The following is a 23,436-nucleotide window of genomic DNA, read 5'->3' on the forward strand; positions in this document are numbered from 1 at the left end:
AGAAAAATTACACCTAACAATTACACCCAAGAAGCCAAAATAGAATCTGTTCTTAGGAAATGGGTAAACTAATTTATGTCCTTACCAGTTATTCAGACACTATAGTTAATTCCATAGTTTTTATTTAATATCATTCAAGGATTTTTAAAAAACAGTCCAAGTTTGGTAGGGTTTATACACTTTTTAGTTTATAGGAACAGTGATAGAATTAATGAAAATAAAGGGTTGGTCAAATAGCTCAGCAGATTAAAGCACCTGCAAGCAGGTGCAGGAGCTGGAGGTTCAATCCTCAGGCCTGCCATACCAGCCCTGCCCCTGGGGCACGCTGAGACAGCAGTTGAGACTGGGCATGGTGGCATGCACCATCACTACAAGTCTGATCTAATAGTGAGACCCTGAACACCTTGTAGACCCTTTCCTAAAAAATACAAGAAGAAGAAGAAGGAGAAGGAGAAGGAGAAGAAGAAGGAGAAGAGAAGAAAAGAAGAAGAAAAGAGGAAAAGAAGAAAAGAAGAAAAGAGGAGGAGAAGAAGAAGAAGAAGAAGAAGAAGAAGAAGAAGAAGAAGAAGAAGAAGAAGAGTTTGTACCCAAACTTATTTTTCTTCTCTTCTGTGCCCTTCTCTATCTTCCTACAAAAGTACTTGAAGTACTTTTGTAGGGTTTATGCACTCTTTAGTTTATAGGAACAGTGATAGAATTAATGAAAATAAAGGGTTGGCCCTACAAGGTGTTCAGAGCCCTCTGACGCCCACATCTATTAATCATGGCTTCAGCTACAAGAAGTGTGGGATTAAAATTCACTGCATATGGGTGCAAGGCATTTTGCACAATGACATGCAAAAGCATATTCCCTTTATGACCCACTTATTTATTGAGATCCTTGATCTGTTAGTGTCAAGGTAAAAATACATGCTCAGCAGTTTGGCCACTGAATTTTTATAAGTCAATGAAGCCATTCTTAGGCAATAAAATATGTATCCATTTTAATGGTAGCTTTTCTTTAAAAGAAAATCTCAGGAGAGCCCGGCATTTAGTAACTTCAGTTTTTACTCCTGTGCCCAGATAAATATTTTGTAATTATTTATTATTTTGTGACCTGTTAATAGGAATAATTCACATGCACATGAGCTATACTTTTTTTCTATTTCTAGTTCTTTATTTAGTCAACATTTATCAAATTCTCCCTGTATCCCATGATCTATATTAGGCCAATAGAGAGACAGGGTCAAAACTTAGCTTCGAGAAACAAGGAGTTCACTGATACAAGCTTTATAAGTGACCCATGTCCTAACAGGAATGTCTTTAGGATCCTGTGAGAATCCAAGGAGATGACAACATGGAAGTGGAAAACGTTGAAGCACTATGCAGGGCTGAGTCTGGGACAAAGGATTTTCTTGGGAGAGCATCTCATACCTGAAATGGAAGTGAGTGTCACCCCAGGGAGAAGAACAGAGCCAGTCCCCGCAGCCTATGCAGAGGGCCTAGGAGAATGGGATGGGAAGAGTCTGGGCAGGCAATGTAGGATTGGGATGTCATGCCTAGAGTTTTGACTTCCTTCTGCTACAGAAGCTACTAGATTTTAAGCCATACATAATCATAATCATAATCAGTCATAATTTATGCCTACAGATTCCTCTGGAAACAGTAAGGAGAATAGATGGAGAAGATAAGACTAGAAGCAATGGAACAGGGCAGGAATTTACATAGTTGCCCAAACAAGGAATTATAACCATAGAATACTATCTAGCCATAGAAAAAGAGAAATGGCTCATGCCACAACATGGGTGGACCCCAAAACATGCTAAATGCAATAAACCAATCACAAAGGCCATATAATGTATAATCTTGATTGTATTAAATGTTTAGAAGGCAGAAAAAAATGGTTAAGGATTCTAGGACTTCCTTCTGGAGTGATAAAAATGCCTGAGTTGTAATGGTAGATGCATAACTATGGATTTAGTAAGAACCAGAGTTGTACTCTTTAAAGTGGTGGAATTTATGGTATGTAAATTATACCTCAATACAAATAGTTCTTAAGAGAAAAAGCAATGGTGAAGCTGAAACAAGCAAGGTATCGATGCTCTGAGTCCAACCTGCTGATGTGTGTGGATGGAATTACCACGGAGTGGAGCTGACACAGACTTCAGAGAGATGACGGGCTTCTTCCTGAAGTTCAGCTTGAGATTCCTGCCAAGCTCTGTTTGTCAGCTCAGGCTATCATTAGAGAAGACCATCAATTCAGTGGCTTAAACAGAAATAGATTTCTTGTAGATTTGGAGGGTGGAAAGTCCAAAGTCAGGGTGCTGGCAGATCCAGTTCTTGGTGAGACTCTTTCTCCTGACCTCCTGGCTGTCCTCACACAGGGTGGCAGGGGTGGGGGGTATTGTTCTCATCTCCTTTTGTATTGGTCAGGGTTTCACCTAGAGGAACAGATACAATATAAGGAACAGACATTAACACGATATACAGCGTATAAGGAATTCCAAGGTTTTTTGGCTTACAACAGTCAGCTGCAGAATCAGATGAGAGGGCGTCTGCACAGCCCAGACTGAAGAATTCAGTCCCAAGGTCTGAAGCTCACTCCTGTACTCCACGCGAGTGTCTATTCTTCAGCTAATGGGTCTGCGAAGGGAGACTGAAGAGTCTCCGATGGACACGGAAGAGTCTGTGACAGAAAAAGAAGCCAAACCGGAGGCTGAAGAGTCTGCACTGCAAGCCAGACCTAGATGGTGAAGTGGAATGCGAGGACTGAAGTTCCTCCGATGAAGTGGAACATCGACTACTTCCTCAGCCCCTTTATACGGTCGCTTTGTGCTGAGTCACTCTGGGGGCGGCAGCAATTGTGCCCCAGGGCGGGACCCCCACCACCAAATTATGCTAGAGTTATCTGGCCAAGTTGACATGATGTATCAACCACTACAATCCACCCCTTGTCAGCTTGGCATATTTTAGGGGCAGGGAGGATGGCTCAGTAGAATAAGCACTTCCCGCCTGAGTTCAATCCCCAGTTACACACACACACACACACACACACACACACACACACACACAAGCTTGGCATATTTTTAAATCAGTCTCCAAATACAGAGGTATGCATATAATTACACCTAACATTATTATACCTATCCTGAGTACAAATGGAAAGGTGCTAATACCCTTCCTTACCTAAATAGAAGGTAAGTTTTCTTTGCTTATGCTTCAACATTAACACAAGTTCTATAATCCTAAAATCTTATACTAAATCTAGCCATATTATATTATAACGGAACCTTATATGGGGGTGAAGTAGTAGAGTTATAATCCCCTTTTCTGTAGCTGATCACAGGGTTGCAGCTGGTATTTAGAGCTACCTTCTTCTACTACCCAATCTGTATTCCCTTGGCCCTCAGCAAGTACCTCAGCAGGTCTGGGTTCTTTCCCTGGTGGAGTGACCCACATCTTCATTCCTGAAGGCTCTGAACCATTTATCATCATGCCTGTATTAAGAGTGTTGCAATTTTCCATTGACTTTAATAACAGGGCATGGCAATGCTAAGAGGCGCCCCAAGGGCTCTCCTGCACTCCATGTATATATTCTTCCTTTCCTCCATTGTGGAGTAATAATACAATTTCCCCTTGCTAGTCTGGGTCGATCACCCCTGACAGCACCATGACTCCCTTTTTAGTTTGTTTCCTCAGAGGCATGAGAAGACCAAAGTGACCAGGGGGAAATCTTATCTTCCAGTTCAGTAGTATCATTGCTGTGCTTCCTGGTACAATCCTTCCCCGCTCTGGGACTAGGACTCCTAATCCAGCAGAGCATAAGGTTGTGGGGTTAGGAAGTAAGAATTTTGCTAGTGGATCACTAGGAGTAATGGTAAGTGGTAACATTCCTATTTGTACCCCTTGATTCTTGGGCGCATGAATCCTGGCTATGGGAGACACAGTAACATACAGAGGGCGCTGATTCAAAGCATATACAGCCTTCTGAAGTACCTTACCCCAGCCCTGCAAGTTATTGCCACCTAGCTGGCACCATAATTGAGTCTTCAAAAGACCATTCCACCTTTTTATCAATCCAGGTGCTTCTGGATGGTAAGGAACATGATAAGACCAATGAATTCCATGAGCATGAGCCAGGGGATGGGAGATAAATCCCACAAAAATTCAAGGTCCTTCTACCTCAGTGAAGTTTCTAGGAGTCCAGTGGTGCAGAGCACGTAGAGCTATGCCTTCTAATTTAAAAGATAAGTTGTTGCATCTGGCTCCCCCTATGACCAAAAAGGAGGCACAGCGCCTAGTAGGCCTATTTGGATTTTGGAGACAACATATTCCTCACCTAGGTGTCTTCCTCCAACCCATTTACTGAGTGACTCTGAAAGCTGCTAATTTTGAATGGGGCCCAGAACAGGAAAAAGCCCTGCGACAGGTCCAGGCTGCTGTTCAGGCTGCTCTGCCCCTGGGACTATATGACCCTCCCTCTGATAAGGGCACTAATCCCATCACACGTGCTTACCCTCAGCCCCTCCTCCAAACCTAATTGCCTCACTAAGACCCATGTTCAAATACCATCGCGTTGAGAGTCAGGCCTTCAACATGTGAATTTTGGGAGAGGAAATCAAGATCAAGCCCAGAAATAAGACTTGGTCATACACTTTGTATTTAAAAGTACAGAAATGAACAAAATAAACTAGGAGAGCACAGAGGGGTTCGACCACTAGCAAAAGTCAGAGCTCAAGGAACACAGAAAAGAGGCTGTCTAAGGGGGTGAAAAGAAGCTGTCAGCAAGAGGTAAACCCTGTGAGACACCAAGTCTAGTTCCGTCACCAACTGTATTTTGAAATACTGCAGCTGGAAGTGCCTCGAAACACACTTTGCTAACTTGGGGAATTTGGTATCCGAGGGGCCCAGGCTGAACTCGAAGGCTCCAGCTGTATGTTACAGCTCCCTCGGCTGGACACTGATCCCTGGCTTCTGGGTTTCTAAGAACTGTAGCATTCTCTGGCCTTTGCTTACTGGGAACGTTGCGCTGTATTCACTGTGTGCCTCATTTTCACCAATCTACTAATGAAGTGGTTAGTTCAGTCATCATCATAATTAGGGTTCATTTAGTTCAAGTGCTTTGTAATTAATCTTTCATGCTAATTAATCCTTCTGTTCATGAACACATCATGAAACATGCGAAAACAAAACATTTTCCTTATTAACAAATTAAATTAGTTATCTCCAGCCTGACAGCAGGGAGGATGGAACAAGAATATAAGCACATCAAGCCACGAGACTTCTCCTTACCAAAAAACTGAATTCCTGGGTCTGCATGGAAATTTGCACTTGGAAATAGGAACAATACACTTAGTGTATTTGTTTTTCCTCAGCAAAGTATCTCATCTCAGATTGTGACGTACAAGAAAGAAGAGAGGGAGGGAGGAAATGAGGGAGAAAGGCAGGTAAGAAGGAAGGGACCTTTCTGTGTCTTTCTTTACATCTAGTCAGGATTTCTTTATTTGAATTGTAAAGGTGGAAGTATGGAGCAAAAGTGAAGCTACCAGTGTGAGCGCTGTGACTGTGTGGTTTATTCTTGGCTTCCACCAACAGGCGGGCTTTGTGTGTATGTCTTGCTCTATGATTTTGCAACTCCTCTTTTATGCACCCTGCCTGTCCTGATCTCTGCAGTGACCTGGGACTCAGGGAGCCTGTTCAGATTCCACCCCTCATCTTGGCTGTCATTGTCTTCTATTTGTGTCTCCTGCCTGTTTTCTCATCTGTAACGTGACTGCTAATCATGAGGGCTGTTTGAGGATGAAATTAATCAGTATAAAAATACCTAGAACTGTGGCTGGCATAATAATAGTAAATAGTGTTGATTACAGTCCTCATCACTATTGCTATGCTTGAGACCTGAGTCGCTCCAACAAGTTGTATATCCCAGTGCTTGACACTCTGTGACCATGCCAGTCACTACCAGGACTGTGGCACACAGCCCAGCAGCTCAGTGAATGTGCCAGGGAGAAGCATGTGATGCTGAATGCTGGGGGCACTCCATGACCAAAGTGCTGGAAAAACTCCTTGCTCATCCCTAACCTGGGTAAGAACACGCTTGGGGGCTCCAGGGTTAGAGCCCCTTTGGTCTAGGAAACCTCCGGTGCAGGGATACAGCATAACCTACACTGATCATTTGTCTTGTGCTGAGCACAAAGTGATGTCTCTGGATTTGCAATAAGACTAGTGTGATGGGGTTGGGGGGCGGGGAGATGGCTCAGTGGAATAAGCGCTTCCCTGGCAGGCGCAAGGGCCTGAGTTCAATCCCTGGTTCCTTTAAAAAGAAAAAAAAAAAAAAAAAGAATAGTGTGATGGGCCGGCCAAATAGCTCAGTGGATTAAAGAGCCTGCAAGCAGGAGCAGTGGTTGGGGTTCCATCCTTGGGCCTGCCATACTGACCCCACCTGGAGAGCACGCTGAGATGGCAATTGAGACTGGACGTGGTGGTGCGTGCCTGTAATCCCAGCTCCTTGTAGGAGGATCCCTACGAGTCTGATCTAGTAGTGAGACCCTGAACACCCTGCAGACCCTTCCGTAATATAAAAAAAAAAAGAAGTGCGATGGTTTGAAGATATTCTCCCAAAACTGTGTTAATTAATTAATGCAGCAATGTTAAGAGGCAATAACTTTGAAAAGTAAATATGGAGCTGATGCTTAGACAGACTGACGCTGATCATACGAGGGTTGGAGGCTGCAGGTTCCACCTCTTGAGCTTCCTCACCCTCTCACTCTCAGCTTCCTCCATAAATGATAATGCGACAACCTTGATGGTGGGCTTCCCAGACTCCAGAGCCGTGAAAAATAAATTTCTTTTCTTCCTAGATCAGCAAGCCTGTGATATTCTGGGGCAAAGATTACAAACATTTTTGGTTTCTTAGCACAGCTTGTCAAATTACTGAGAGAAAAGGTCATAGCAATTCCCACTGCTTGCTGGGAGCAGCACGCAAGGGTGCTGATCTTTATCCTTCCTGGCACTGATATTTTCTTTAGAAATCTGAGTGTCAAATAGCCAGGTTGAAAATAGAGTCCTGATATCACTTTAATTTGTATTTCATGTATTGTGTGTGCCTTTGCCTACCTTTTCTATTCGGCAGCTCTTATGAGATCTTGTTATGACTTTAATATTTATGTACCTTGAGAATATTCACACTTTATCGCGGTTATTATAAAATATATTCAGCTTTTATAATGCCACTTGTTCATTTGCTTTTTAATTTCTGCATAAGACTGGGTTTCTCTTTTAAATGCATATTGTAGTTTTAATGCCAGTGCTGTTTAACCTATTGTTCTTTTCTTTTGTGACTTCTTCCATGGCTTTTATGTAGTTTTGGTCCTGTCCACTCCCAGCCTCCGTCATTCCACCCAGACGTCCCATTCGTGGCACTGCTGCTGGGAACCTGGGTCCACGTTCCATTCACAGTGTCACCAGCACCACTGTGGCCACCCCCACCCATACCCAGACGCCACCAGCATTCATGCTCCTCCAAATGGGAAGTTGCCTTTTTCTTTAACATTAAGACTAAAACAGGGGCCGGGGAGATGGCTCAGTAGAATAAGCACTTCCCTGGCAAGCACAAGGGCCTGAGTCCAATCCCCAGTTCTGACCAAAAAAAAAATCATTGCAAGTCCCTAGCCTGCGCTACAAAGTGAGCTCAAGCCCAACCTGAACTGCATAGCGAAACCCTACCAAAAAAGACTAAAACAAATAAAAATAAAAAATAAATCACCAAGAGTGTAGAAAAAAAAAAAAAAGACTAAAACATTATAACAGATATGTTGATCTGTGTGGCCCAGGGTTTGTACAATATTGGAATTTGAATCCCTTTCCAAAAAGACCAACATTCTTCGTGGTATCATTTAAAAGACTTTCCAAGCCCTTCACGTAGGCATGTGGCAGAGAATTTGTCCCCAGACACATCCATCACTGTCTACTGTTCCCCTTCTAGGCCTGAACTCACAACACAACAGTGGGCCAGAGAACTTCAAAAGTGCCATGTACTTCTCCTCCACAGCAGCTATAAATAGGAAGGAAATCTAATTCCTGAATACTCTGATCTTACCTAGAAAAGGTATATAATAATTATAATTAATAAAAATTTATAGAGAAATTTACAGATTATGAAGTATTTTATCATTTTCATCTGATCTGATGTTCAAAAGGGTCTGGCAAATTATTTTTCTCATTTTAAAAATTAAGAAACTGAAAAGGTGCCAAAGTATATGAATATAGGTCTCCTAACACAAATTTAATGTTATTTCTAACTAAACTTGTTTTTGTCTCTAATTTTCCACTCACAATGCCATGTGTTTTGCTTTTTAAACTGTATTTTTGGGCTGGGGAGATAGCTCATGGGTCTAAGCACCTGCCTGACATGCTCAAGATCCTGGGTTAGATCCCAGTACCACACGCTGTGCTAAACTGGCCACCAAAACCATGCGTGGTGGCGCACATCTGTAATCCCAGCACAGGGGAGGCTTAGACAGGAAGATCACTACAAATTTGAGCGGCATAGTGAGACCCTGTACCAAATAAACAAATAAAGATTAAAAAACTAAACTGTATATTTTTTGATCAAGAAGATTATGGGGCCAAAGAGGAAAGTGATCGATGACATAGAGTGGGCCTAAGGAGAGTCACATGGGGAGAAGATACTCTCTCAGGCTTTCACAGAGAGCACAATGGCCAAGCATTGGCCGTGACTCATCCACATGGCTGCACTGATAAAGGTTCTACAATCTGAGGTACAGGATCTCAAGATAAATCCTGAGGGCATTTCACTGACCTTCTCAGACCAAAAGCTACAACTCTTGTTGCATAGGTCCTGCTTTACCTTGGTCTTAACCATCCAGCAGAAAAGTATGAAGACGAAATTATAAGAAATAAAGCCATGCTGTTAAGTTGAGCTGTGGGGGACTCAGGTCAATAATTTCTGACATTGCCAGTTAAACAGAAGACCCAATGCTATTATGGGCTACTGGACTCTTTTAGAATATTCTGCTGAGTTTACACACCTATAATATTCAATAACGGAACTTAGAAAAAATGGGGTATACAGATGAATGTCCATTTTGTATCTGTGTATTCAAAGTGGTTGGGATAGATATATAGTTACATTCTGTTAATGAATAGAATGATTTGTTCTAATGGTGTTTGTAAATAGGATCACAAGTCCACTTCTTGTACAGCAATTAACCACTAAGAAGAATATATGCAGTGTATTATTTGTTGAAAAATAAAAAAAGAAAAGAAAAAAAAACTGTATATTTTTATACTGAAATAATTTCAGATTTACAAAAGGGTTGTACACATAGTACAAAGAATTTCTGTAGTCACCTAACTTCCCCAAATATTAGCATTTCACATAACTATAATACAATTATCAAAATCAGAAATTTAATCTCAACACCCCACCATTGTCTAATCCATAGACCTTATTTATATTTCATCAGTTTTCCATTCATGTCCCTTTTCTGATTCAAAATCAAATCTAAAATTGCATGTACTTCTGTCATATCTCCTCAGCCTTCTTTAATCCTCAACAATTTCTTTCTCTTTCATAACGTTGACAGATTTTTTTTTAATGTATTAGCCTATTAATTTTTAGACTTTTCCCGTACCTGGATTTGTCTGATATTTCCTCAGAATTAAAGTCCGCTAAGCATGTGCAGAAAGAATCCCACAGAGGTGGTATGTTCTTCTCGAAAGCGTGTGTCCGGAGGGACAGTACAGCTAGCAGTGGTCCGGTTCCTTATGTTGTTAGCTGTGATCTCTTGCCTACGTGGTCTCCTCTAAGTTTCTCCACTACAAAGATTTTGTTTTCTCCTCCTTCGTTGACAAAAATCTTTTGGAGAGATTCTTTGAGATTAAATGAGTATCCTATTTTTCATCATCTTCTCTTGTGGAAGTGGCTCTTGAATTTTCTAGTTAGCTGAGAAGAGGAATTTAGTATGTAAGGTTCATCAATTTTCACTTTCTTGAATGTTTTTATCAACAAGAGGAAATCTGGCTTCAGGAAAAAGACATGAGAAGAAAGATGCAATGGCAAACATGGACACTAAAAAAAATGCCAATGTTTAAACTGTAAAAATATTTTTAAAAAAGAATTAAAACAATCTGACTTTGTGTTTTAGCAAGTAACACTGAAATTGTTGAATAAACAAGAGGATGTGGGAGACACAGTTAAAGTGGACTAAACTCTTGTCAGGTTTTAGATGACAAAAAAATAATAAATGACTTTAATAAAAAATCTATAGCTTTTTGTATAGTTTATTTTTGTATATATAGTTTAAAATTTAAAGGTAACACTAAAAGTTTAAAAAGCAATGTAAATTCAAATGCAACAGAAGAGGTAGACAAAAGAGGGAATATAGAAAATCTTATTAATCTAAAAGAAGATAGTACAAAATAAATGAAGAAAAGTTAGTAAATAAAAATACAAATAATGTACACAAAAAAACAGCTATTTCAAAAATCACTATGAATAGAGATTAAACTGAAGAAAATGCAGAAATGAATAAACCAGAATTCTTTTAAAATCCAATTGAGGGCTGGGGAGGTAGCTTGGTGGTCTGTCTACATCTCCTGCCTGGCAAGCACAAGGATGAGGATTCAGTCCCTAGCTCGGGGCACACCACACTGGCCACCGAAACTGAGTGTGGTGGCACACTCCTGTAATCCCAGTGATGGGGAGGCTGAGACAGGAGGATCACTACTAGTATGAGCTGTGTAGTGAGACCCTGAACCAAATAAATAAAGATTAAACATAAAATAAAATTTAGTTGAATACAGAGAACTAATATTGTACCTAGAATATATAAAGAACTCAAAATATTAGACCCCTCCATAAAAAAATGGGCTACCAACGTAAATAGACACTTTTCAGAAGAAGAATAAATGGCCACTAAGTACATGAAAAAATAATACGACTGGCCATTAGAGAAATGCAAATTAAAACAACACTGAGATTCTGTCTTACTCCAGAAAGAGGGGCTGCCATCAAGATGTCAAATAACAACAAATGCTGTGAGTCTGTGGGGAAAAAGAAGGACTTCTACACTGTTGGAACGACCATCATGGGAGTCAACATGGAGATTCTCCAAACACTAAAACTAAAATTCCATTCAACCAGCTACGCTCCTTCTAGGTGTCTGCCAGAAAGAGTTAAAGACATCATCATATCACAGCGACATGTGCATAGTCACCTTTTAGCAGCCCAGTTCGTAACAGCTACCTGTTGGAAGAGGCTATGTACTGTCCATCCACAGGTGAATGGGTAAACTAGCATGGTCGTCACAGGCAATGGAGCACTTCTCTACAAGGATAAACTTCAGTGGTTCAAGGAAAATGGAAGCCCTTTGAGACCATAAGTTTAAGTGAAATAAAACAGACCCACAAGCTTTAATATTACATAATTTCTCTCATATGAGAAATGAAAATATGAAAAACTAAAAGATAGATAATAGTAAATATGAAGATAGATCTTTTGCAAAAGGAAAGGAGACCAAGAGATGGAGGAAAGGGGTAGAAAGGGAAGGAGAAGGAGATGACAAAGACATTAAAATGTGTTGTGGGGCCGGAGGTATAGCTCAGTGGCACCTGCCTGGCAAGTGCAAGGTCCAGAGTTCAGTCCCCAGTACCTAAAAATATATATATATATTTTTTAAATTTTTAATTTTTTTCTTCATATTCTGTAGGGACTCAAAGTTTAAAATATCAATACTTGATGGAAAATACCTGTTCCATGTTATGCCTAAGATGTTTGATATTCAGACAGACAGTTAGGTTAAACCCAACTGCATATGCTTTAGGGTAATGATAAGCTTCTCTTCTGGAGGGTTAACAATCTAAGTTTGCAGACCAAAAATTAGAGAAAAAGAAGGGCTGCAAGGTCAGTCAACATTTTGGCCCTAGCCTTTCAAGGTCAGTGAAGACTCAGGACATAGGAGAACCTATACTGTAACATCATGTAACTCAGTTGTATCCCAAATTATCTGATCAAGGAGGTTATGGGTCCACAGAGGAATGTGATCAATAACGTAGAGTATGCCTAAGGAGAGTCACATGGAGAGAAACATTCTCGCAGGCTTTTACAGAGAGCAAATTGGTCAAGCAATGTCCGTGACTCATCTACATGGCTGACACTGACAAAGGATCTACAAAGTGCAGTACAGGGTTTCAGGATAAGTCCTAAGGGGACTTGACTGACCTTATCAGATAAAAAAGTCATATTTCTTTTTATATAGGTCTTGCTTTGTCATGGTTTTAACCATCTAGCAGAAAGGTATAAAAACGAGGTATAAGGGGTGAAGCCATGTTGGTATGCTGGACTATGAAGGGCTCAGGTCAACAACTTCTGACATTGCCAGTCCTACAGATGACCCACTACTATCATGGACTACTGGACTATATTGGAATATTTTGCTGAATTCACGCACCTACAATGGAATACCCTTCTCTGACAAAACTAAATGAAAAAGGGGTGACAAATGCATGACCATTTTGTAAATAGTTAAAATAGATATACAGCTGCATTCTCTTAATTCAATGAATAAGAAGATTTGTTCTAATAGTGTTTGTGGATGGGATGTCATGTCTGCATCTTGTACAATGAATAACCACTGAGATAACAATGTACAATGTATTTATAACTGAAACTGTCCTACTAATCAGTTTTGAAACTGTCTCATTGCTATTTGTGTCTCAATAAAATTATTAAAAATAAATAAGTAAATAAATAAATAAAATGTGTTGTGTACTTGTGCCAGTGTCCTATGAGAAATGTGATCATTATGTACTACAAACATATACTAATAAAAAATAAAAGTTGAAAAGACATACACAACAAGGTTGAAAGTAAGAAATGGAGTGGGAGACTAAATTGTTGGTTCTAATTCTTCTCTGCCTCTATAAACTTTCCAGGGCCTCTTTCTGGGCAGTCTAGTTCCCTGCCACTTGCCTTTGGCCTTGGTCCTTTGGCCAAAAGGAACAGGCCAGGAAGGACAGTATGCCAATTATAAGAAACCTCACATATTTCCTGTTGCCCTCTTTCTGTGAAAAAAGTTCCTCATGCCAGTGCTATCCCTGTAGCATAGACACAGCAATAAATACTTGCAGAGTCCCCAGCCAACGTGCAGACCTGCAGTGAGCCGTGGGCTGCTCAGCACAGCTTAGCTCAGCAAAGCCCAGCTGACCGGTGTTCTGTGAGCCAATCTTTTATTTTAGACTCTGGGTGCTAACCTGGCATAATGGGCAATAGAAGGCCTATAATCTCCTGTCCACCATTTTGGACCATTGTTTTGTACAAGGTACTTTTGTATTTTACTAATCTGCTAGCTTAGCAGCCCTCTGGAGTGCTAGGACCTGTGAGATAGCCTCCAGTTCCTGGTATCCTCCTTTAAGTCCTTTAATCTCTTTTGTGCTATTGCAATCCCCATGACATGCTGTGTTTATATTTTGTCAGTTTGGCTGAGAATATTGGAACCTCCTGTGGGCCCGGCTCATGTGTTTCAGGGAAGCATTTGGGAATAATAATCTTTTCAACAATTTTTTAACAGCCTAAGGGAGAAGATGAATCCTATTGGCTCACCATCACCCTATGTAATCTAATTTTTACCCCTGATGGATTCTTAAGAACCTCTTCCTTATAGTTTTAGAAGCTTTTTTTTTTAAAACATTACTTAGCAAAAATCTCTTGGCTACCTATTTTCTACCCACTTATAAGTTACTCATCTTCCCCATTTGGCTCTCTGAATTTGGGGAAAACATGTTTTTCTTGTAATCATTTCTTTGCTTTGGACAGATAGTGACATGTAAATTTAACAAAAGCTAATTCGGTTGGCCAACATTCCATTCCCGTTGACACCACACAAAAGCTCTCGGCTTAGCAGCGCTTCTCAGCACTGTCCAGGAAACTGAAATGAGAGCTGATGGTTGCAATAAGCCTCCACCAAAGTATAGGGGAAAAAAGAGTCTCGAAACAGTTGTAGGGGAGTTCAAGGCAAATAGTATTTCTATGAAAAATTGATGGCGCACCAAACACCACAGAGCCTGAGACACTTCAGTGAGCTCATGCTAGGAAGGCGTAACTCACATTTTATACCTGCACACAGTAAAACTATCAAGAGTGTCTGAAAAGGCTGCCTTATTATTTAGACTCTTAAATTGCCAGCCTGCATTTTTAAAAGTCACATAAAAGAATGGATTTGCGATGTGAGGAGCCCATTGATTTCCCCACATTCTGTTTCTGGAGTGAAAAAAAAAAAAAGCAGAATTTTAAAGAGCGATCAAGTTCAATGTTTATGACAATAATAAAAAGTTTTTATAGAGACTGTTCTATAAGAGACTTGAGTTTTTTTGTGCCGGATACAATACCAGACTAGGATACTAAACTTATGTAGTGACAAACAGTTATTTGGGGAAAAATGCTTGCTTTCACATAGCCGGGGGTGATTTACAAGCAAAACAGAATCTCAAGTAGCAATAGCAGGAAAAATTGAACATCACAATTTTTGTTCTTGACTAGAAATAATCTACTTCAGTTTAGGACGGCTAGCAAGCTCGACTGCTCACCCGGAAATTATGATCTTGTATTACTCTGAAAAGTGAAAACTTCCTCAGGCCACAAGCTTGACTGCTCTGGCTATGGGTGCTGGGGCTGCCAGACACCCAGCACCCTCAGCACCCTCAGCACCCTCAGCACCCTCAGCGCCCTCAGCGCCCTCAGCACACTCAGCGCCCTCAGTGCCATCATCACCATTGAGCAAGGCTGGCTCAAGACTTTCTCGAATGTCTTCCATTCCATATATCCAAGTTCTCCACTCCCAAGCCCTGGAGGCAGCCTAGGCTCTTCTAGCACACCTATATCCCTTACTGATCATCATATTGGTCTAGTTCCTACTTACTCTGTGCCTGTTATGTGTTGCTTCCAAGAGCTAAGAACACCCTCTGGAATAAAACAGATCAAAAACTGCAAACTGTCTACCCCTATATTTATTTTAGTGGAGGGCCACTGATGAATTTTGAAACTCAAGTAGGAAATATTAATAAAGGGTATTAAGTGCTATGGAGAAAAGTAAAGTAGAGAAGAGCAAGAGGTGTTGCTTGGGGTTGGGGTGTCATTTAAATCAGGGTGGCCAGGAAGGGCCTCCCTCAGGAGGTGACCTTAGAGCAAGGACTTGCAGAAGGGGCATGCAGGTGGCGCACAGGGGCATCTGGAAGACCTAGCAGGTGTCTGACTGCTACAGGGTGTCTCACCTGGGTATCTCCCACACTGAGTCTATGACATCTCAAAGATGGATTCCATTGCTCTGTGTGAACCCACCAGAGAGTTTGGTGGGTGCTGGGGCACACATGGAAATCAACCAAGTATTCTAGATTTCTTCTAGAATAATCACACTTGTCCAACGCTAGCAACCCCAAAGCCCAGCATATGCCTGCTGTGGACTCTAGACTTCCAATTTTTGCCAGTCTGATTCAAATAAAAGGATATTCATTGCTTTTAAGGGAAACATTCTTCTTCTACTCTTTTGTTGTGGTAAAATACATAACATAAGAATTTTCCAGGCTTATAATTCAGTAGTATTGCATTCATAACATCGTACAGTATCACCATCACTATTTCCAAAAATGTCTGTCACCCCAGGCACCACTGCTTTTCATTGGTATTTTCTTTTAGCATTTCTTCATATGCTTTTCAATACATTTATATTCGATGTTTTTTTGTTTTTCACCACAAGAAAGCAGACGAAACTAGTGAAAGAAAAGAAGCCTTATGTAATAATACAGCACCATTGTTTGAACTAAGGAAGCCTCAAACGTGAACCTTAGATCCCACTTTACTGGCTAAGTGACCCCAGAAAGGCTACTCTCTCTGAGCTTCAGTGCTCTTATCTACAGAATGGAGATAACAGTTCTGACTTTTCTAGAGACTTCAAAACGTTGAATGATCTCCTCTATGTAAAGGACAATCACCACTGCCAGTAAGTGGTACATACCGGCTAATATTCTTATAATTAACAATATTGTAATTTACTTTCAGCTAAACTTGTCCCAACGTAAATGATGAGACAGTCGACCGTCCACGTGACAGCGCTGTCCTTATAACCAATGGATCTAGCGTCAAGATTTGGTAGAGGAAGAAACAGGCTTGAAAAGATAACTTCCATGCAGAACCAGAGAGGCAGAAAAGAAAGACCTCACTGCACTGCAGCGGTAATCTTAAGTGAGGGACAACCCTGGGGCCAGCAGGCAAGCGGGGGAGGAGCTCAGATGGGGAAAGCTCTGTTCCCAAGCTGCGGGAGTGCGGAGTCCCCAGCAGGAGGAGGAATGGCTCTTTGTACCTTCGGCCCTGCTGGGGTACAGATGCTCTGCCTCTGTCGGGATCTCAAGGGGCTGCCAGACACACTGTGTAGGGGGCTGGTGTTTTAAACGCTGAGATACGTGAATGCCCAATGCACACTTGGGGTCTGGATGTCTTCACTTTAATTGTTGACACTAATATATAAAAAGCAAGCGGGATGAGAGATGCCCATCCGTAGTGTTTTGAGTCGGGCTTTGTTTCCCACTGATATTACTGTGTGTGCTGTTACAGGCAACAAAAACCTCAATCATTTTGGGACGCTTGGCAAAATACGGAAAAGGCTGGAGCAAAGCAAAACAAAGAGAGGGCATCCACATGGAGGAAAAGTAAATATTTTCAATGTAAAAAATGAGAGTCCAGTAGAATAAACTTATGGTATCTGCCGAGTTCTTTTTTCCCCTGCAGTTGAATTCAGCTGTTCACTAGTGTTTGAAAATAAAAGAAAAATGAATTGTCCCTGCTTTAGTAGTTTCTAAAGCATATTAATATTCTTGTTCCTATCTAACGGCTGTGCTTCTGCCTTTCACAATATCTAATTGTAGAAATTGCTTGCTGAAAAAAGTGCACTTTGAGTTAGAAAAGACTATTTAGAAGTCCTTTCCCAAAAAAAGCAAGTGGGAGTGGAAATTTGAAAGAGGACCGCCTAATTCAGCACTCAAACCAGTGTGAGAAGCTCTGTGTGTGTGTGTGTGTGTGTGTGTGTGTGTGTGTGTGTGTGTGTGTGTGTCAAAATGAGCTTTTCAAAGGGCTGGGAGGTAGATGGAAATGTTTGCTTAGATCCTCTAAGAAGAGAAAAGGTGCCGGGAACACTTGTTTCTTCTTTAGAATAATTTGGATGGGATTTGTGATGCAGAAAAGCTCAAAGAAAAAAGAATATCCCTTCTGTGTGGTGGAAAATTTTTGAACAAGATTGCTTTCTTCAAACCAGGTATGTGTGGTGAGTTACTGTGCTATATCTATAGCTGCTTTGCATTCATTATTATAAAAATTTTAACATTTATTTGCAGTAAAGGAACTAGAATACATACTTTAACTAAGTACTCATTCTGTAAGTTTTAGTTTCAAGAGAGTTGGGATGGGAGTTGGCAGTTGGCTGCTATTATTTATTTTACATATGTTATAAATAATATAGGTTATAAATAAATTATGCTACAATATTGATATTTGGACGAGGTTTTCCCTGTTTCTGTAAGCCAGCAAAATATGGTTAAATTAGGTTAACAAGTCTTAACCTTTGTGGGCAAACTTTAAAATTTGCATCTTTCTTGACTTTTCTCCCCTTTGCTTCCTATATGGACTACAGTAGCAATATAGTAAGTTATAATAGTATAAGAAAAGCACTATGAAAAGTGGACACATTGATGCTAAATTAAAAGAGCAATCTTTGAATGTGAATCTCCACTTCTCTCTATTCAGGCTGATTTCAGTGGAATGTGGCTAGGTGTCCAACTCCGTGCCGTGTCTACACTAGAAGTGTTTTCTTAGGCTGAATACTTCTATTACCGATAATTTCCAGGAAGGGGCCGGCATTGCTAATCCTACCATTGTAGCTCGACTCTGCACAGGAAGATGGGCTACACAAATCTCTTTTAAGCATGATTTATTTTAAACCGGTATAAACATGAAATAAATGCCTCGAGCGCAGGTTAATCAGACAGTATAAGAATGAATAATCAGACGTGATATTTTGCTCCAATCAACCTACAGCATCTTTGCCATCCCCAAACCAGGAGTGGAATTCAACATTTTCTTGGGGTTTATTGTAAAAATAAAGCCAGGCATCTTGGCCATGGTGGTTGTCCAAGAATGTGTCCACTAAGAAAACAGTGTTTTGCCATTACGTTGTGTTGCAATAAATTTGGAAGTTTTGGTGGTAAATTTCTGAGGTTGTTTTTCCCTTGGTCTCTTGAAAGATGGAATGCCCTGGAGCAAGCCAGAATCAAACAATGTTTGTTTGTGTTTCTCTCTGTGTGCATGTGTTAGCTGCAATTAGGGCCTACACCAGCAGAAAAGCTTCGCGTGCCCATCTTTTAGTTATTGAATAAAATACTCTCTTTTGTGAAAGGGCTTTACACAAAGAACTACAAGACTACTAGCAGTGCACTTTTAATTGCAATATACTTATTTTCCAGCCTATACTTCTTCTTTTATGCATTTAGTACAGGGTGTACAAGGTCTCACTACACAGATCAGAGTTGTAGTGATCCTCTTGTTTTCAGCCTTCCAAACGTTGGGATTACAGGCATGCGCCACCACGCCCAGTCTTATACTTCTTTTAAATATACCTTATACTTCATCACTGAAAGGGAAATGGCTTAAGAACGTTGGAAATGCTTGCTATCTATCTTGAAATTGAGTTTTTGGATAGAAAATTAGAAGATCTAATTCTTTCCACCACCAAGTTACTGGTCACACCAAGAAAAGGTTCTTTCAGGGAAACAGCTGCAGGTTTGAGAATGGTTTATGAAAAACTTCACACTAACAAAAATGCTTGAGCTGCCCCTGGCTGTAATCCCTGTAAGGCGCGTCGAGTACAGGAGAGCAGTGTGGTTTGACGCAGGGTGCCAAGCCAGGATTCCTAAATTACAGGAACAGTTCTACTACCACCTCGCTATGCGACTCTATGAAAGATGTGTGCTGTGTCTTCAGCTTTATTTCCCTCTTTGCAAGCCAGAAATAACCTGCCCACTCATCTTCTCTTCTAGGCTTATCCTAGAGTCAATATTGATTCCGCGCCCTGACACACTATCAAAATGTGAACATTTGCATAGAAATGTAATTGCTCGTCTATCCTGAGATTATGCCAAGAGAGGTTACTGGTTTTAGAATAAGTATGTCATATCCACCACGATGTTGCGGTACTTGAGCTCAGGGATGCAAGTTTTCTTTCCTTCACCCTTGCTGGGAGATATCAGCAGCCAATGCAGGAGGCAGAACATACAGTTCTGTCTGTTGCTAGTAGGGCGTCTAGCTGTGTGACTTGCTGTTCCTAGTTTCCCGGTCCTATATATGAAATGAAGAGGTGGACAAGTTAGCTCTTGGATTCCTGTCCCAAAACCATGGTTCTGTGCTCAAGAGTCTACTCTGATGTCAAGGCCAATCAGGCCGAGTGTGTCCTCGAGATTAGGAATTGAAGGATCAGAACAAGGTTATGGAACTTGTGGTGTGTTTTAAATATCTCTGTTTCTAACTTAAGGGCTGCAATGTATACAGAAATGAAATTTGACATAATTATCTTCACAAGATGAAAAAGATTACTGTGTGTGTATATGTGTGCGTGTCACACATATATATCCATAGTGTACTAAGGGGACAGTGTGGTCGAGGTATTTTTCAATTTTTGGTGGTTTCCATGACTGCAATATTTGTTAGCAAACATTTTCTTTTCTATGCAAATAAAGGAACCAGATCTGCTGTGAAAACATTCATTTGTAATCATCTTCAAACTTATTGACATTAGCTCTCTGGCTCTCGTAAACGGATTTGTGAATTCCTATTATATTAATGTAGTGATTAGAGACTAGCTGTCATTTCTTCATTCAGAAGGTCTGAGTGAACCAGTCACTCAGCAAAGGTAGGCAAAAGAGGCAACTTCTGTGATGGCTGTAATCTGGGAATGCCGAATCACCCTCCGTGCCTGCCACTCTGTCTCCTGGTGGGCTACCGGAGACAGTGAGAGTCCACGCTCCCCAAACACAGACTGGGAGAGACAGAACGTGCATGGATGGTACAGAGCAAAGAAAGCTTCTGTTCTTGCAGCAAATGTGTCAAGAGAGGAGCAAGATGCCAGGCAAAGCACAGATAAAAATCAGAAAGGATTATCTGGGAGCCCTGGCTATTAAAATTTTAATTAAAGAAAAGGACACACAAACAAATCCCAGACAGTTAGGGCTCCTCTGGGTGAGCTCGGGTTTGCAGATAAGAAGGAGAAAGGCCGAGGGCAGCAGGAGCAGCACGCTCAGAGTCACATGTTCACCATAGAGCAAAGGCTATTTCTGTTTTGTTTGTGGCATTTTCCATGGTTACTGCTTCTGTAGAACAGTTGTGGATGCAGGCCCTAGAATTTGTTTTTAATCAGCTAGGAAGTTTTGTACTTTGGCAGACTACAAGCCTTACAGAAATCCTCAGAGACTCTGTAACAGGCTCCAGGCTATCTGGGCAAGCCCACAGAGCAGGCAGCAGACCATGCCACCTAGGAAGCCCGTACACTGTGTAGCAATCTCCAAAGGGCAAATCCTGTGCGGCAGATGTGACTCAGCAGACAGCATATTACGGGCCTGTGGCCTGAGGGACAGAGGTGATTTGAGATACTAGATGCCAAAGCCCTTTCCTGAGAAGATCTGTGAGCCAGTCTGGCAGCACAGAAGTATTCATTTTATAGAATATTTTATGTTTGTGTTTTATTCTGATTCATTCTGTCTTTCTGTCTGTCTGTCTGTCTCTCTCTCTCTCTGTGTCTCTCTGTGTGTCTCTCTCTGTGTCTCTCTCTGTCTCTCTCTCTTTCTTTCATATATATATATAATTTTTCACTACATCTCTCTAGGTGGATTCATCTGTTGGCACAACTATAACAGCGTTCCATAGACTCAAGGATTTAAACAACAAATACTTACCTTTCCCAGTTCTGCAAGCTGAGAAGTTTGGAATACAGGCACTGCAAGGTTAGAAGCTGACAAGGGCCCACTTGCTGGGTAGTAGGTGGCCATTTTCCTGTTGTGTCCTCACGTGGCAGAAAGAGAGTGAACACTTCTCCAAAGTCATGTTTCCCCCTCATCCCTACTCAGCTCCCAAGCCCCATCTCCTAGCATCATCGCACTGAGGGTTGATCAGGATTTCAAAGATTTTTGGAGGGACAAAAACACCCAGACCACAGCAGTTTTCTTCACAAAAAAGTGCAATAATCAAGCTGTGGTGAATTCTGGACAGCGTCTTGTTGAGTGAGTGGACTGGCTGCTTTACCTCTGTTAGGTCCTAAACTAGGATTTAAGGGGGCCACATTTTACAAGACGGCAATGAAGATAATTATGGCAGCAAGGACAATGATGATGACAGCGGTGCTTATGATAATTAGCTACCATCCCGGTAATGGTAATAACATTAACCCCTTTCATATGTTAACTCATTTAATCCCAACAATAAACGGATCATGTGCCTTGTTGCTATGCACAGTTTTAAAAACTGAGGCAAGTGAGAGGTTAGTTACTGATTTAGAGCTCAGTTTCAAACCCAAGAAGCCTAATTCCAAGTTCATCTTCTTAATCTACCAGGCAACAATTACGTCTGGTTCTGGTTTTCCTGTCACTGAACCAAATGAACCTTTACCATCTTGGGAGAGCATAGTTTATGAGGCAAGTCAAATTTCTGAGAAAAGTTCTGGTGAGATAGCTCAGTGGGCTGAGTGTCTGCTTTGGCAAGTGCTGGTCCCACATGCCTTGATATTCCTGCCCCCAGGACACAATGACCCTGCAATCCCAGCACTGAGGAGGCTGTAAACAGGAGGATCACTACGAGTCTGAGATGCATAGTGAGATCCTGTAGCAAAATACATAAATGGAAATAAAATTTTTCTCTGGGAAAAATATTGTTCCTTGCCCTAGAGACACCTTAGTAATAATGATGGAGGAGGCTCATTCCTGTCACCCTTCCATACCCCAGCTTAAGAGTCACTTCCCAGGTGAGCAGGAAGATATGATTGGGCTGAGAACTGACTCCATCTTGTATGTTACTGAGTATCTGTCTCCAAGGTGTTTCCTTTACCTTCACTCAAGGCTTGGGCTTACCTGAGCAGCTTGTTACAGAAAGAATCACATTTCCTATAACTTCAAACTCCTTCAGAAAATCACTCTCCCTAGCAAGCCTCCAGTAAAATTTCTCAAATTCTTTTCTTCAGTTGGATAAAGGCTAAAGTTTTGTGTGGACATGTAGTAAAAATTCCTAAGAATTACCCTTCAGGCTGTTGTGAGAAGGAATTCTGTTTCTACGTTTTTTTTCTCCTCAGATTCTCTAGTCCCTGTATAATTTTCAAGCGATCAGGTCACTGGCATCTTAATGCTAGGTAAATTCCCTTTTCTGAGCTCCTTTGTGTCCCAGACAGAAAAAGCATGTTTTGGACATAAAAGGCCCAAGCTGGCTTGCCTAGACTAGCTTTGCTTGTGTAATAATGAGTAAATCTGCACTCCAAAATGTGAAAGGAGTTTGGGAAACAGAGATAATAGTGGCAAACACAAACATTTATTGGGCCACTCTCATGTGCCATTAACTAGTCCTCATGTTTGGAAGGAAGAGCAAATGAGATAGTTGCCATTTTCCTAGAGCTGCCAATCTGGGGCACAGGCTGGAAGGCACATGTAGGCAGCCCGGAGGTGGAACGGGCTTTGAGACTAGGATAAGGGTTATAGAGACAAGTGAGATGAGACAGAGAGATTAAGAAAATCAGAGAACAGCCCAAAGGAGTTGCTGGTGGTAAAGCAATCTAAGGAGGGGTAAGAGCCATTACCAGGCCGGAGCTCGGAAGGTCAGGCAGAACCAAGCTGAATGAGAATGGGACAGATCAAGGATACACTTGGGCTGAGCAGACGCAGGGTCCCTCCCAGCATGCCTCAGTACCCCGAGCACCTTCTCCTGCCCTCTCACATGCTATCCTTTGCCTCTGCTCTGGATGAAAGGGAACTAGCTTCCTTAATATTTTAGGCTGTGCTCAGCATTTCTAAAAAACCCTGGTCATATTCCATCCCTGAAATTCCACCTCAACTACATTTGTACAATACCAGGTAATCCTGAAAAATGATGAAGTACAGAGTTACACACACACACACACATACACACACACACACACATACACACACACACACACACACACACACACACACACGGTTCGTTCTCTGCTAAGGGAATTCTTGCTTCCTGTCTTATACCTTCCCTTCTCTTCTCCTTGACCTCTAACAGTGTCTCTTCATGACATTAAAAAAAAAATATGTTTATGTGTGGATGTAGCAGGCAAAGCCGTTTTTGTTTTTTGTGGGCTGTTTTTGGTACCAGGGATCGAACTCAAGACCTTGTGC

At 41.3% G+C, this 23,436-nt stretch overlaps 1 protein-coding gene across 2 annotated transcripts in view; it reads left to right on the forward strand.

Moving 5' to 3' along the window:
* Window positions 1-17,105: 17,105 nt before the first annotated feature.
* Vit (vitrin) overlaps window positions 17,106-23,436 on the forward strand; it is a 150,400-nt gene continuing 144,069 nt past the window's right edge. For both annotated transcript variants that reach the window (XM_023711281.1, XM_023711282.1), the window contains exon 1: window positions 17,106-17,303. The gene's annotated coding sequence lies outside the window, so the exon portion shown is untranslated. The remainder of the gene's footprint in view (window positions 17,304-23,436) is intronic.

The sequence above is a fragment of the Octodon degus genome, unplaced genomic scaffold, assembly GCF_000260255.1.
Source record: "Octodon degus isolate 3935 unplaced genomic scaffold, OctDeg1.0 scaffold00020, whole genome shotgun sequence".
NCBI classification, from domain to species: Eukaryota; Metazoa; Chordata; class Mammalia; order Rodentia; family Octodontidae; genus Octodon; species Octodon degus.